Source organism: Ammospiza nelsoni, chromosome 11, assembly GCF_027579445.1.
Source record: "Ammospiza nelsoni isolate bAmmNel1 chromosome 11, bAmmNel1.pri, whole genome shotgun sequence".
In the NCBI taxonomy this organism is placed as follows: Eukaryota; Metazoa; Chordata; class Aves; order Passeriformes; family Passerellidae; genus Ammospiza; species Ammospiza nelsoni.
Genome location: NC_080643.1, coordinates 1,173,672 through 1,187,309, shown reverse-complemented (window position 1 = coordinate 1,187,309; position 13,638 = coordinate 1,173,672).

Genomic DNA, 13,638 nt, shown 5'->3' with positions numbered 1-13,638 from the left:
ATTAATTAATCCCTTTAATCTCAGCAAGAATTGCCCAAAATATTCATTTGTGTTTGAATTTTAATGCATTGTGTTTAATATTGTGTTTTCCCTCACTAGGCTGGAGATGATGGAGAAATGAGGATGCCAACTGTGCTAAATTCCAGGTTTAAGGTTTTAAACAGATCCTTCTGCTTTCACTGGAGCAGAGCCTTGGGAGAGGAGCTGAGAGTGGCCATGGGAAGATGAGGACCTGGAGCCTCCTGTGAGTGACCATCCATCCCTGGTTCCAGGTGTCCTGTGAGTGACCATCCCTGGTTCCAGGTGTCCTGTGAGTGACCATCCATCCCTGGTTCCAGGTGTCCTGTGAGTGACCATCCCTGGTTCCAGGTGTCCTGTGAGTGACCATCCATCCCCTGGTTCCAGGTGTCCTGTGAGTGACCATCCCTGGTTCCAGGTGTCCTGTGAGTGACCATCCATCCCTGGTTCCAGGTGTCCTGTGAGTGACCATCCATCCCTGGTTCCAGGTGTCCTGTGAGTGACCATCCATCCCTGGTTCCAGGTGTCCTGTGAGTGACCATCCCCTGGTTCCAGGTGTCCTGTGAGTGACCATCCCCTGGTTCCAGGTACCTCCCCTGCCCTTTCCTGGCTGTTTTATTCCCAGAGAATCCATCTGCTGCTTTCCCCTGGATTGCTGTAAGTACAATTCCTCCCAAGGCTGCTCTGGCCATCCCCAGACAAGCCGAGGCAGGACCTGTCCCTTCCCAGTTATTTAATAGCCAGCATTTACTGGGATCCCCAGTAAGAGTCTCTGGCTCTCCCTGAAATGTTTTCTGAGCTGAAAACCAGATAATATTGGGAGTAACTTGGACATTTTGGGATATTTGATGTCAGAGAAATATGGCAGAACTGCACAATAAGTATTGGTTCCCATTTATCACTGCTTCATAATAGTTTTTTATTAAACTTTATTTAATCCTCGCTGTCCAACTCATTCTGTTGTCTCTGGCTGTGCCAGGCTTTGATGATTTATTATCTCCTGTTAATAGATATACATTTGGAGCTCCAGAGGGGAGAGCCAGATTAGTTCCTTCAATCTTTCCCAGTGCCCAGGGAGGATTACTTTGGGGAACACTTGCCTGAAAACCCTTCCTAAAGCTCATTTCCAGTTGGAAGTAACTCCAGTGATGGGTTCAGAGCAACCTCAGCCAGGGTTTGAGAAAAAGGTTCCAATCTGGGAATCATTCTAAAATCTCCATTTATCCAAGTTTGGTTTTTATTCCTGCAGAATGCCACATTCCATAGGATCTGGGGTAATGGGGTTGTTTTACATGGGAATAAGGGCAGAGCAAACCTCATCCTTCCATTTGCCCCTCCTTCCCAGCAGCTGTTGGGAACACAAATATCCTGCTGTATATGCACAGCTATAATTTGAAATTATAAATAGTGCTTAATTTTACTGGTATTTACTCCACAGACATAAATAGAGCTCAAATGAACTGGAAAATAAAAATAAAAGAATGTTTCTATCTTGTGGAGATGTCAGTGCTAGGTTGAATTTATTTTGATCTGATTAAGTATCACATATAATTTTTCATCACACTGTATATTTAACAAAATCAGAGTGTGATTTAATATTTAGAAGAAAAATAGTGACAAATATAAATGCTATTTATTAAGCAGCAAATAAGCATGCCCAGTCACCAAAAGGGTTGAATTTTATAGTGAGTGAGTGTCAAAGTAATATAAATAGTATGGATATCTCAGGTAAAAATGTTTTTTTTTTTAATGGACAGATTGAAAATTATGAAATTTGGAGAAATAATTATTAACTATAATGCTTAGGAAACAATTTATTTAAGAAATAGAGCTCCTTATTTGTGGAGTTTTGAGACATTTCTTGCATTTATTCCCATGTTATAGCTTATTTATGGTTTATTCAGATGTCCTTCAGAAGTGTCCCCTCTGTGGGGTGGGTGTTGTGCCATTGCCATGTGCAGTGGGGACCCCTCCAAAAATCACCAGTGTTGGGTTTATTCATTGCTGTGATACCGCTGAATGCTTGTTGCTCTTTTATTTTAAACCTGCTCGTTTCTCCTGGAGCCATGACTGAGGTTTGTGATTGCCATCCCCCAGTGCAGCATTTTCAAACCCAAACCACGTCCTCCAAATCATTTCAGGGAGCAACTGATACAATTTATTAATGAGCTGATGTCTGGAGTGGCTCCTCATCTTGAGTAGCACCCTAGAGCATGGAAATTTTCTTTATTCCTGGCTGTTAATAAGTTATTATTCCCCCATTATCATCACTATTATTTATTAATGGCTGTTCCAGTGCTTTGGTCATGCTCATCATCCCCTTTTCCAGCAGCGATGCTGGGCTGTTGATGCTGTCCCACTTTCCCAGCATGGCTCTCCTGCAAACACAGCCAGAGGTTTCTCTTCTGCAGGAGAAAATCCTGATTTGGGTCCTGGTGGCTTCCGAGGGTGGAATTTCCTGGGAGGCAGGAAAATGAGCCACTGCTGGGAATGGGAGCTGTTCCTTAAATCCGGCCCGGGAGCTTGGAGCGGCCCAGAGCCGCCCCTGAGACCCTGGAGCTGTCCCTGGTGCTGATGCGCAGCGCAGGGCTCTGAAAGGCTCCCGGGGAGAGGAACAAATTGGTTTTTTGGACTTTTGCACCTCTTTGCTGGTTTTTGTCACTCAGGAAGTGTGGTGTTTGAGGTCCCCAGGACGAGGTGAGAGATGAGAATCTGACTCCATGTTCTCAGAAGGCTGATTTATTATTTTATGATATTATATTAAAAGAATGCTATACTAAAACTATACTAAAGAGAAAGGAGACATCAGAAAGCTGGAAAGGAATGATAGTGAAAGCTTGGGACTGACTCAGAGTCTGACCCTGATGGTGACTGGTCATTAATTAAAACCAATTCACATGGAACCAATCAAAGATGCACCTGTTGGTAAACGATCTCCAGCCCACATTCCCAAGCAATCAGATAATTCTTGTTTCATTCTTTTCTGAGGCCTCTCAGCTTCCCAGGAGAAGAGCTCCTGGCGAAGGGATATTTCAGAGAACATCCTGGTGACGAGGAAGCGTTTGGCCAGCTCCTGCCCCTCTCTGTGTGTTGGGTAAGGTTATCCTGTTCAGGGCAGAGCTTTAGGAAGGCAGCACCTGGAGCTGAGGGGTGCCAGAGCCAGCAGGGCTCAGGGCTGCTCTCCTGGCATCGCCCTCCCTGTGTGCAGGATTTCTGCTCTCCTCCAGCAGAGTGCATTGCAGCAGTGCTGTTCAGCTCTCCTTGTTTGCTCAGTGCGCTGTTGCTGGTTGTGTTTATTTTTATTTATTTATTTCCGGTGGATTGCTTTCAGGGAAATATTCAGCAAACACATAAAGAGCCGTGGGACTGTGCTGCCCATAGGATCTGCAAACTCCAGCTGAGATGGGATGGGCAGGAGCTGCTGCTGCCTCAGACAGAAGGAGCCTCTTGATTGCACCTGCAGGAATCCTTTCTCACTGTGCATTACCAGGCTGTGCCCAGCTGGGCAAGGGGGAAAAGGGGGCAGGACGTGCCAGGAACCCCTCTGCTTCCAGCAGAGTGCTGATGGATCAAACAGTGTCCCAAAGGTGGTGAGTTCCTTTTACATTTATGAAAATTCCCCACTCTTCTGCCTTCTGCTGGGAATTCACTCAGTAACTCAAAGCATTTGGTGAAACTCTTGAATTTCCACATCAACAGAGCTCCAGGGGAGTATCCCCTCCTGCCCAGCCCTGCATGCCAGCACCCTGCCTTTCCAAGCAGAAATACTTGTTTAAATAGTTTGATTTGTCTCTGCTGACTCACAGCTTAATGGGATTTTAGATCTGTGTGTCTCAGTGCCTGTTCCAGTGTCTGGTGTTCCATGGGACAAACTCCAGCATCTCCCAGGACACCCAGCCCAAGGGCAGGTCAGGGTCCAGGGCATGGCAGGACCAGCCTGCAGAGGGACAAGGAGAGGAGCAGGGCTGGTTTGTGCTCTGCAGGAACCTTCACAAGGCAGGAGATCTGCTCCCGGTTTTTTTCCACTTGACTGCACTGTTTTTTTTATGGAGGGGAAAAAATCCCAAGTACTTTTTAATGTTCTGTGTTGTTTTTAATAGCTCAACGCTCACTGGATCTGTGCAGTGCTCAAGACCTCATGAATTTTTAAGAAAACCCAACAGAAAGCACAAACAGAACATGTTTGTACCCGGGAGGGATTTTCACGCCTTTCCTGACTCTTGTGTGAGCTCCCTGGGGTCACAGCTCCTCCTGCAAGGCTGGAGAGCTCCTGGAAGTCCTGGGGCTTCTCCTTGGTGCTTTGAGTGTCACAGGAGGCACAAAGCACTGCTGGGTTTCACCTTGTTGGTGGGAAAACTCAGCTTGGAGTACTCAGGATTGCCAGCAAAGCTGGGACTGTTGGGGGGCACTGAGGGACACCCCAGGGCTGTCACCCACAGGGCTGGCACTGCCAAGCAAACAGGAGCAAGGAAGGTTTCTTCCCATTAACCAGTGGTGGTTCCAGTAAGGATTTTGGTGGGTCAGAGGGGTTCCTGATCTGCTCCAAGTGTTTCATGTCAGGTGAGGCCCTGGCACAGGTGCCCAGAGCAGCTGTGGCTGCCCCTGCATCCCTGGCAGTGCCCAAGGCCAGGCTGGATGGGACAGTGGGAGGTGTCCCTGCCATGGCAGGGGTGGCACTGGGTGGGATTTAAGCTTCTGTCCTATAATTCAAATTTCTCCAAGGTTGTGCCTGCACCAGGCAGCTCCAAGGCCTCTCCTTTCCCTGAAACAGTTCCCAATATTTCTGCCTTACATTATCATTCTTCAGTGAGAGCATTTTCTCTTTTCAGCAGTCTTTCTGATATGGGCTTTTTTTTCATTCCCTTCTGGTCCATTTTGTGAGAAAATTGAAGCACATTTCAGGACAGGTTGTTTTGACAGAAGGGAAATAACTCTTTTCTTCCCTGGTGGAAGCAGCTCTGTCCAAATTGGTGAGATTCTTTCCCTCCCAGCCATTTCTGCTCTCCTGGAAGGGAAGCTGGGCAGTCATTCTCTTGCCACATGGAACATGAGAGTTCTGCTGTTGGATTTCAAAGTGAGAACAGGATGCAGATGCCTCCACGTTATGGGAAAACAGTATTGCAAAATCTGCTGCAAACAGCTCCTTGGGAAAAACTGCCCGTGACAAGGAGCAGGCACTTTTAACCTCATTTTCTGAATTTATAAGAAATCTGTTGTGTACCTCAATCGGCTTCTTGGAATACATTGTCCTGTGCCAGAGGGAGGGTGCAGGCAGGCGGGGGGACTGAGTGAGAGGTGTCTGAAATGAAGCATTTCAGCTTCTCTGGACATCTCATTTCCCTCACCCTGTGCCTGCACAGCCACGTGCCCAGCAGCAGGTAGGGCTGGAGAGTTCTCCTTCCCTGGCAATTTCATCCTACACAGGCTAGAAACTCCTTGGGATAGCAAAATCCAGGAAAAATACCACTTTTACGGCCTTTAAATCAGAGATTCCTGACAAGCTAATAATGGGTACTGTGCTGCTGGTGACAGGGGTTTTGCAGTGGCAGCGTTAGGAATTGCCTTTGTCATTGCTCCTGGCTGGCCAGGGGTTATGGATGGACCTTGCCAGGGTGCTGCAGAGCAGGAGCGATGCCTGGAGAAACCCAAGCTCCTCTCTGGGAGCCTTGGCAGGGTAAGGACAGGGCAGAGCAGTGCAGCAGTGCTGAGCAGCAGCTCATTGCCATGAGCGTTTTATCTCTAGGGTGATGTGAGTGAGGTTTTCCTCCTTGCCAGCACTAATTGTTGAGGATTTCCATAAACATTTGCTGTGCAGAGGAAAAGGGTCAGGATCAGCTCTTCAGGGAGATGTTCTATTAGGAAGCTGCTTTAATAGGCTCCCTCGTACTTTTGAGGCTTCATGAGGAAAGGTTGTGGATATTCTAGCCTTGATCTTATAAATTGCTTTTCAGCACTGTTTACAGTGACGTTATTTGTGTGCTGGAAATTGTCTGGGTGCTGGAGTGAGGCAATGGGCCCTCCATGGGGACAAGGCTCCCCTTTCCAGCACCTTTTAAGTTGTTTTTATCAGCTTTCACAGAGAATCCTGGTGAAAATCTCTTGAATCTCTCCCTGGCTGGGAAACAAACAAACATATATTTAGAATAGATGTTGAGGAGGGGAGATTCAGAATTTGCATGTTGGCCCAGGCTCTGTGTGTGGGAAGGGCCACGTGTGGATGGGGAGGAGTGAGAAGGTTCCTCAGCCAGGTGTGGTTTCCAGGCCAACTTTGGAAAGTCTCCCAAGCAAACTTGTTTATCCCCTGCCATTGTGTTTCTCTCTCAATGTGTGCTGGAGGTGACGTCAGGTATACATCAAGTAAATGGCTCAGGAGAAGGGAACTGTCAGGCAGCCATAAATTACTGAGAGTTATGGTCCAGTTTATGGTTCTTCAACTCTTAATACACCTTGCAGCCTTAGCATAGCACTTGAGCTCTCAGTGAGACAACAGTTGACAGGATTATATTTTATTTTAAGAAGTTTATATTTTAAGAAGCCCATTTGCTGGTTTCTTTTTCTCCTACTTCAGTTTTTGTCTTGGAAACAAATGATTATGGAATTTGGGCTTCCTTGTCACTGTCTGAAGTGCCCCCTCAGGTCAGTTTTTTTTTCCTTCCCTCTCTTCTTGCAGGTTTAGGAGCACCTGGCCCAGAAGATGAAGTGTGGCTTAGTGAGATGCTGGGTTGGGAGCTGGGCTTTGCCTCTCCCAGGTACCTGCAGGGTCAGGACATGGAAGGAAGGCATGGAACAGCTCAGAGCTGAGGCTAAAGGTGTGTCCTATGGCATCTCCATGGGATAAATACAAATACCTAAATGGCTTCATGATCTATTAAAAAGCAGATGTCTGTAAATATCTTCATTTTTATACATTCCTAGATGGAGGGAGGTGGTGCTGCCCCTTCCCACCTTTCCTGGGCACAAGGGGCAGCAGGACAGAGCCTGGTCCCAGGAGATCCCTTGTGCTGAGCCTGCAGGTGTGCAGGGATGGCTCCCAGCCCACCACTGCCTCCTGACAGGCAGGGATTTGGCACTCTGCTCCCATGGCAGGCTCCATTTTAATGTTCCTGTGCTTTCAGCCACTTCTGACTCACTGGAGCATCCTGAACAGCACAAAACTGACTGGAAAAAGGACAGAGCCCAAGGACTGTGTGTGGTTATTTACCCCAGTTTGTGCCTGGGGCTCTGAAGGAATTCACTCCTTGTCCTGGCACAGGTGAGAGAAGGCAAAGCCGGGGTGGGGATGTGCTGGGCACTGGGTGACCCCTGGGGACACAATTGAGCAGCTGATGAGAGCAGGTCTGCCCGCGGTTGCTGGTAGATCTGCCAGAACCAGCAAAGCCTCTTTGCTGCTGCCTTTCTGCTCTGGAGCTCTGCTCTCACTGCCAAGAGCTGCAGACCATTTCCACAGAAGCAGTTCTGAGCCATGACAATATCCTGTAGAACAGCAGGCTCTTGGGGGTAGGGAGAAAACGGCATTCAAAATTAAAAAAGAAATAGTATTCAAATGGAACAGTTTATGGTTCTCACATTCATTTTTAACAGAGCAAAAGGAGGAAAACCCCACGAATTCCCCTTTCTGTGTACTCCTGCAAACTGCAACACCCTGTGCCTTGTTTATTTGCAATTCTCCCTGCATTTTTGCAGGGTAAATCAGCTAGGATGATAGGAGAGCCAGCCCCATTCCTGCCAAACCCTCGGGGACCCGGGGACAATGAAACCCAGCTGGATCCTGCAGGATGGGCAGAGCTCAGAGGCAGAACTGTGGTCCTGCAGTGCAGCCCAGCCAGGGTGAGTCTAACCCTGGTGTGGGTGAGCTCTGCCTTGGGGACAGACCTGAATGTGCCCTCACCATGCAGGGCTGGCCCTGTTTGCCTGCCATGGACAGTGCTGGGGGCTCTGTAGCAGGATTTGGGAGTGGGGAGCTGCTGCTGCTGCAGGCCTGGGGGGTCACTGATGCTGAACCATCTCCAGAGCGGTGCCAGACCCTGCCCAGCCTGGGGGCTGCTGGAATGGGCTGTGTTAGATGGAGGGTCCTGGCCCCTTGCACAGCTTCTGGTCCCTCCCAGCCCTGCCCCGGAGGGGGCCACAGGATGGGTAAATGACGGTAATGTAGAATGTAATCTTAGCCCCCAGCGAGTTGCAGCTGGAGCAGTTACTGAAGATTAGGAGCAGGCCTGATGTTAACAGGCCACAGCTGTAGCCAATAAGAACCATTGGCATAAAAGAGTGGATTGGTGGGATCTGGAGTCAGATGGCTGCTGCAAGGACCAGAACAGTCAGTGCTTGGAGGGCTGCCTGTGAGAAACATGGAGGAGGTACAAAACTGGTAGTAGGGAATCCTTGCACTATAATGATAATAGAACTCCTGTGCTATATAAGACAACGCTGCCCACGGGCTCTGACCATGCAGGATCAGGGGCTGGCCCTTGCAGGGTCACTGAGCCATGCCCTCGGTCCCTTACACTCCCATGTTGTGCTGTACATGATCTGTAATGGATCATTCGCAGCAGAAATGCGGCTGCTTTGGGTTGCCAATGGCAGCTGGGGCAGGCCCCTGGTTCCAGCTGAAGCTCCTGGGCAGTGCTCTGATGAAAAGGGGCAGAGAGCTCCTGGTCTCTGCTGCCAGGCTGGCTGCTGACCTTTGGCTGCCAGGGCACCAGTGAGGGATGCTGCCAGCTCCCAACTGCAGTGCTCCACAGGTGGATTTGTAGTCAGGAATAAACAGGGAATGTGAGAGAGCCCAGTCAGTGCAGCTGGCCGCTTTCTGTAGAGAAAACCCTGGCTGAAGTGTTAATTATCCCATTTTTATCTCGTCTGGCTAATGCCATGTGAAAAAATAAAATCCTGTAAGGGGAGAAAAGCCTGAGGAGAGCAGTGTGTGAAACATGGCACAGCACATCAGAGGGAATGTCCTTGTGGGTAGCTGCCCATGATAATGATGATTACCTGGGCGAGAGAAGCAGGAGCTGCTCCTTCACCCCGTGTTTGCTGCCAGCCCTGAGTCTGAGGGAGGAGCTGAGCCCTTCCCAGCATTGCTTTGCTGTCGGGTACAAATCAAACTGAATTAACAGAGCCTTCCCCACCAGCTCCCATTTGTGAGGATACCTTTGGAAACTCCTCGGTAAATCAGTAATTGTGTGTTGGGAGATGGCAGAGACGAGTTCATGTACATTTGTTACGCACAGAGACCTCTCCAGGTGCTCCTCTGCTCTGCCATTACTGTAATACATGGTTTATTTTACCAGCTTGTGTATCTCACTGAGAAATGGAGCCATCAATTTATGTAGGCATTGTAGTCCTCTTTCCATTCCTGTAATAGCTGCTGTATTTCAGCCGTTTATGCACTGCACTAAACTCTTTATTTTTGTTCAGAAAACATTTTTGCCTTAAAACACAAGTTGTAGCTGATACAGTTGTAGAAAGGCCCCATTCTCTGGGAACTTGCTTGGAGTAAAAAGCTCATTTTAGTGCAGGTTTTTGGCAATGTCCCTAAAGGCAATTAAAAAAGCAAAGCCTAAAATTCTATGGAGCTCTGAGTGCCCACAGTGGGGGTTAAAGTGATTTTTAGCTGTGCCTAGGATTTTTCTGATCTAGGGGTATAATTGGGTGATTTTCTGTCTACTCAAGCCTGATACTGCTGGGTCTGAAGTACCCAAGGCCCTTTGGGGTGTTCTGCCCTGGTGCCCCTTAGATTGACCACGTTTTCCCCCATGAATTTTTCCATTTAAAATATTCCAGGCCCATCCCAGCACAATTCTGGCACTTGTCTCATTCCTGAGACAGGCACAGTTGTAGAAAAGTCTCCAGAAACTGAGCTAAAGATGTACAAAACTAAGGTCAAAAGGATTTCTGTGGAAAACTGGGCTGTTTGAGTCCTTAAAGAGAGCCCTGAGAAAAGATGGTGTGCCCAAACCTGGTTTGTTGTCTGTCTAGACTTTGCAGCCCTCAGGATGTTTTTGTTTCTGCAGCTCTGAATTATGAATGGCCTTCCCTTTTTCTACCTTACACTCCAACAAAAGAGGAGACACAAAGCAGCAGGGAGAGTGTTCCCAGTGGGAATGGGTGGAATTGTGGCACGTCAGTGTGTGACAGTCCAGGACATTTCTATTGTCTCTGCTGGGTTTTGTCTGAGCAGACAAAGCTCTGCTGCAGGGAGCGAGGCCAGATCCCTCTGGATTCATCCTTTCCTCCAGCAGATCCCTCTGGATCCAGCAGATCCTTCTGGATGCATCCCTTCCCTCCAGCAGCACCCACTGTGGTGTCTTGGGACACCTGGAGAGAGTGTTCCAATTTCCAATCCCCCTGCCTGTGTCAGTGTGACACACACAGTGTCAGTGCCAGTGCCATCCTTGCTCTCTGCTCTCCCTGCATGGACATGGAGCTCCTGGAGCAGACAGTTCCTCATCCTGAGCTGTCCCTCTGTCACTGTAGGACACAAAACAACATGATGTGGACTCGCTGCTTTTTCCAAGGTAAAAAAAGAGACTTCTCTTTTCTCACTCCGATATTTATAGATTTCCAGAAGTGGCAGTGGATTGGAGGGTGACAGTGCCACCTCTCCAATGACACTGCACAAACCAACAGTGCATCAAATTTCTCTTCTTCCATAAAAGAATGCAAAACAATGAGTTATTTACAGAAAGTGCTTGAGAAAGTTCCTTACAAGAATGTAAACATCAGAAAGCTTAAAAAAATCTTAAAAATCAGGGTGACATCCCTCCAGGTCCAGTGTCCATTCTGGAGACAAGGCTGGCATGTGGGCAGCACCCAGTGCCGGTACAAGCCCAGCTCCTCCCTTCTCCACCACACCAGGGCTCCCTCCCAGAACGCCACCAAGTCTGTCAGCTCTGATTAACCTCCTGTCTCCTCCTTTCATCTCCCCTGGGCAGCTGTGGGATAAAAGATGTGCTTAAGATCAAAGGAAGAGCACCACCACGCAGAGGCATTAAAGCTCACAGAGCTCAGCAAGAGGATGGAGTCTTTTATCCCAGCTGGAGCATTTCCCCCTGTGAAAACGTGACCAACCTGGGACACTTCTGCTCCAGGGCAGCCTGGGACTCACTGCAGCCCTGAGGAGCTGGCCAGGCTGGCTGGAGCTCCACAGCCGCTCACTGGGCTCAGGCTGGGTCACAATAGGACACAAAATGAACAACGTGCACAAGCTGAGATGTCCAAGGCGAGAAGAGGGCAGTTTATTTCCAAACTCCAATATTTATAGACTTTGAGAAGTGACCATGGATTGGAGGATGAAATTGCCACCCATGAGCCAGGAGCTGTATCAGACTCAGCTGTCCAAAATCCCCTGGAGCTGCAGGAGCTGGGAGAGGTCTGGAGCAGTCACTGTGGTAAGAGCACGGGCTCAGGATTCACCTGCAATAGAGGGTGTCAGACCCAGGGAAAGGGAGACGCCTCCTACACCAATATTGATCCGGAGCGACAGATTCCTTCAGGAGTGTCTGTAACTCAGCTGCCCGAGAACATTGCAGGGCTGAGGCTTCCAAAAGCTTCAAAATCTGTTTATGGATTACATAAATATATTTATAAATTTATAAATAATACATTTATATATTTACAGGGTTTTCCTGTAAATTTACCTGACCTTTTTTTCTTTGAAATTAGGGGATGTTCACATGCACAAAATAAGTCTGAAAATTGTGGCTACTTCAAATGAAAATACATGGAGATAATGTCTCAGTGTGGAGGTGGTGCCCTGAACACTGTTCTGGACAGTTCCTGCTCTCTCTCCATGGAGGATTTTGGCTGCTGTGCTTAAGAGCAAGTGGAGCTGCTTTGCCACTTCATTCCAAGTTTTAATGTGGCAATGAAAAAATGTTTTGAATGATCACATTCTCTGATGGGGCTTTTCCCTCATTTGTGCTGTTAACCAACATTAAGATCTGCATTTTCATGCCAGCAAAGTCTCCACAGGTAAAACTTTGATGTACAACATATGGAATACATATTTTAATAATTCAGTGTAATTGTGATGGAAAAGAAACCATTGGTGCTGGTATTTGAGCCTTAATGAATATTGTGGTGCCTTTAATCACCTTGATCTCATTGGCATTTCAGCAGAGCTGGGTTTAGAAAAGGTGATTATAATATTTTAATATTACCATCAAATATTCATGAAGCAACAGCAGTGGTTAGTTCTTGCATATTACAACTTTGATATTGTTGTAGTACTTACTCCATTGTTCTGGAGATGGACTCATGATCCTAAAGGTCTCTTCCAATCTTAATAATTCCATAATTTCTGACACCTTCCAAAGCATTGCCCTGATCCCTTCACTCAGTTCTAACAATCCCAATGACATCTGTGAGTGAAGTTAATTTGTATTTGAGTGTGGGGTCAAAGAGCAATCAAACAGATCCTAAATAGTGAACAATTACTCAAGAAATGCTCATGGTTAAATATAATAAATAGATTAAATATCTGTTTGTTTTAATCTTATTCTCAGATGGCAAACAGTTGTTCTTTATGGCTCATGAAACAAATGCAGCTCAAAAAACCTCAAGCACTTGGTATAAAAACAAATATATTTGACTGATTAAAGAAATGAAATTATCATTTGATTCATTTGGATGTTTTGTGCTGTGCTACAGGTGAAAACCAGGAGTTCCTTAGTTTACATTCATACCTCTCCCATCACCTCTTGGCTTCTGAGATGATTTTGTTGTTCAGAGCGGCTCCAATCAGTTCCTGATTTTACTGTCAGCCTGAAAAGAGCATATCTGAACTTGAAAAAAAGAGTCGAGGGGGGAAAAAGAAGAAATAGATTCAAAAATAGATTCCTGCAGAGAGTATAATCAGGAGTAATTTTCTTTCTGCAGAAATACTGCAAAACAAACCGTGCTTGTTCTAAAGCAAGGGAAATATTGGAAGATCACTCTCTAGTGGTAGCAGCCAAATAGGTTTTTGAAAGTGCAGCGAGTCCACAGCAATTTTACATCTAATTCTGTGCTCTCCTCATAACAATTTACTGTTTGTTTTCCTCGTGTTTCCAGCCTGGCTTGCAGGGCCTGGTGGAGGCGTTTTCCCTGACACAACAGAGGGATGGAGGTGCATGGAGGGGAAGGGAGAGCGGCAGGGCAGGGTTTGATCTCCAGAGCCTGCTCTGACACCCTGGGGGCCTTGGGCAGGAGCTCTGGGGGGGACACGCTCCCAGAACATCGAGGGGATGCTCTGAGTCTTTGCTTTGAAGCTGTTGCTCTCAGATTTCTTGTTATTAATTCATTATATTGCTTGTTAACGACGTGATCCACCCCTGCTTATTGTGAGGTGATGGGTCCTGAGCAGGCTCTTGTGGGAGCTCGTTGTGTTTGCTGGGGATCAGCACTCCATCCCCTCCAAGGTGGCATTCAGGGGGTCCTGATTGAAACCAGCCAGAGCCCCAGGGATCCTCAGCCAAGGTGATTTCAGCTGTGTTTGCTGTGCCAGGCTGCCTCCTTGGGGTTTATTGCTGTGCTTGCCCTGTGAATTCTGCCTGGCTGGAGAATGGGAACCAGTGTTGGTCACTGGCAGTGAAACTGAGAAAACATCTTTTCTGACATGGCCCAGCCCATACCAAACATTGCTGA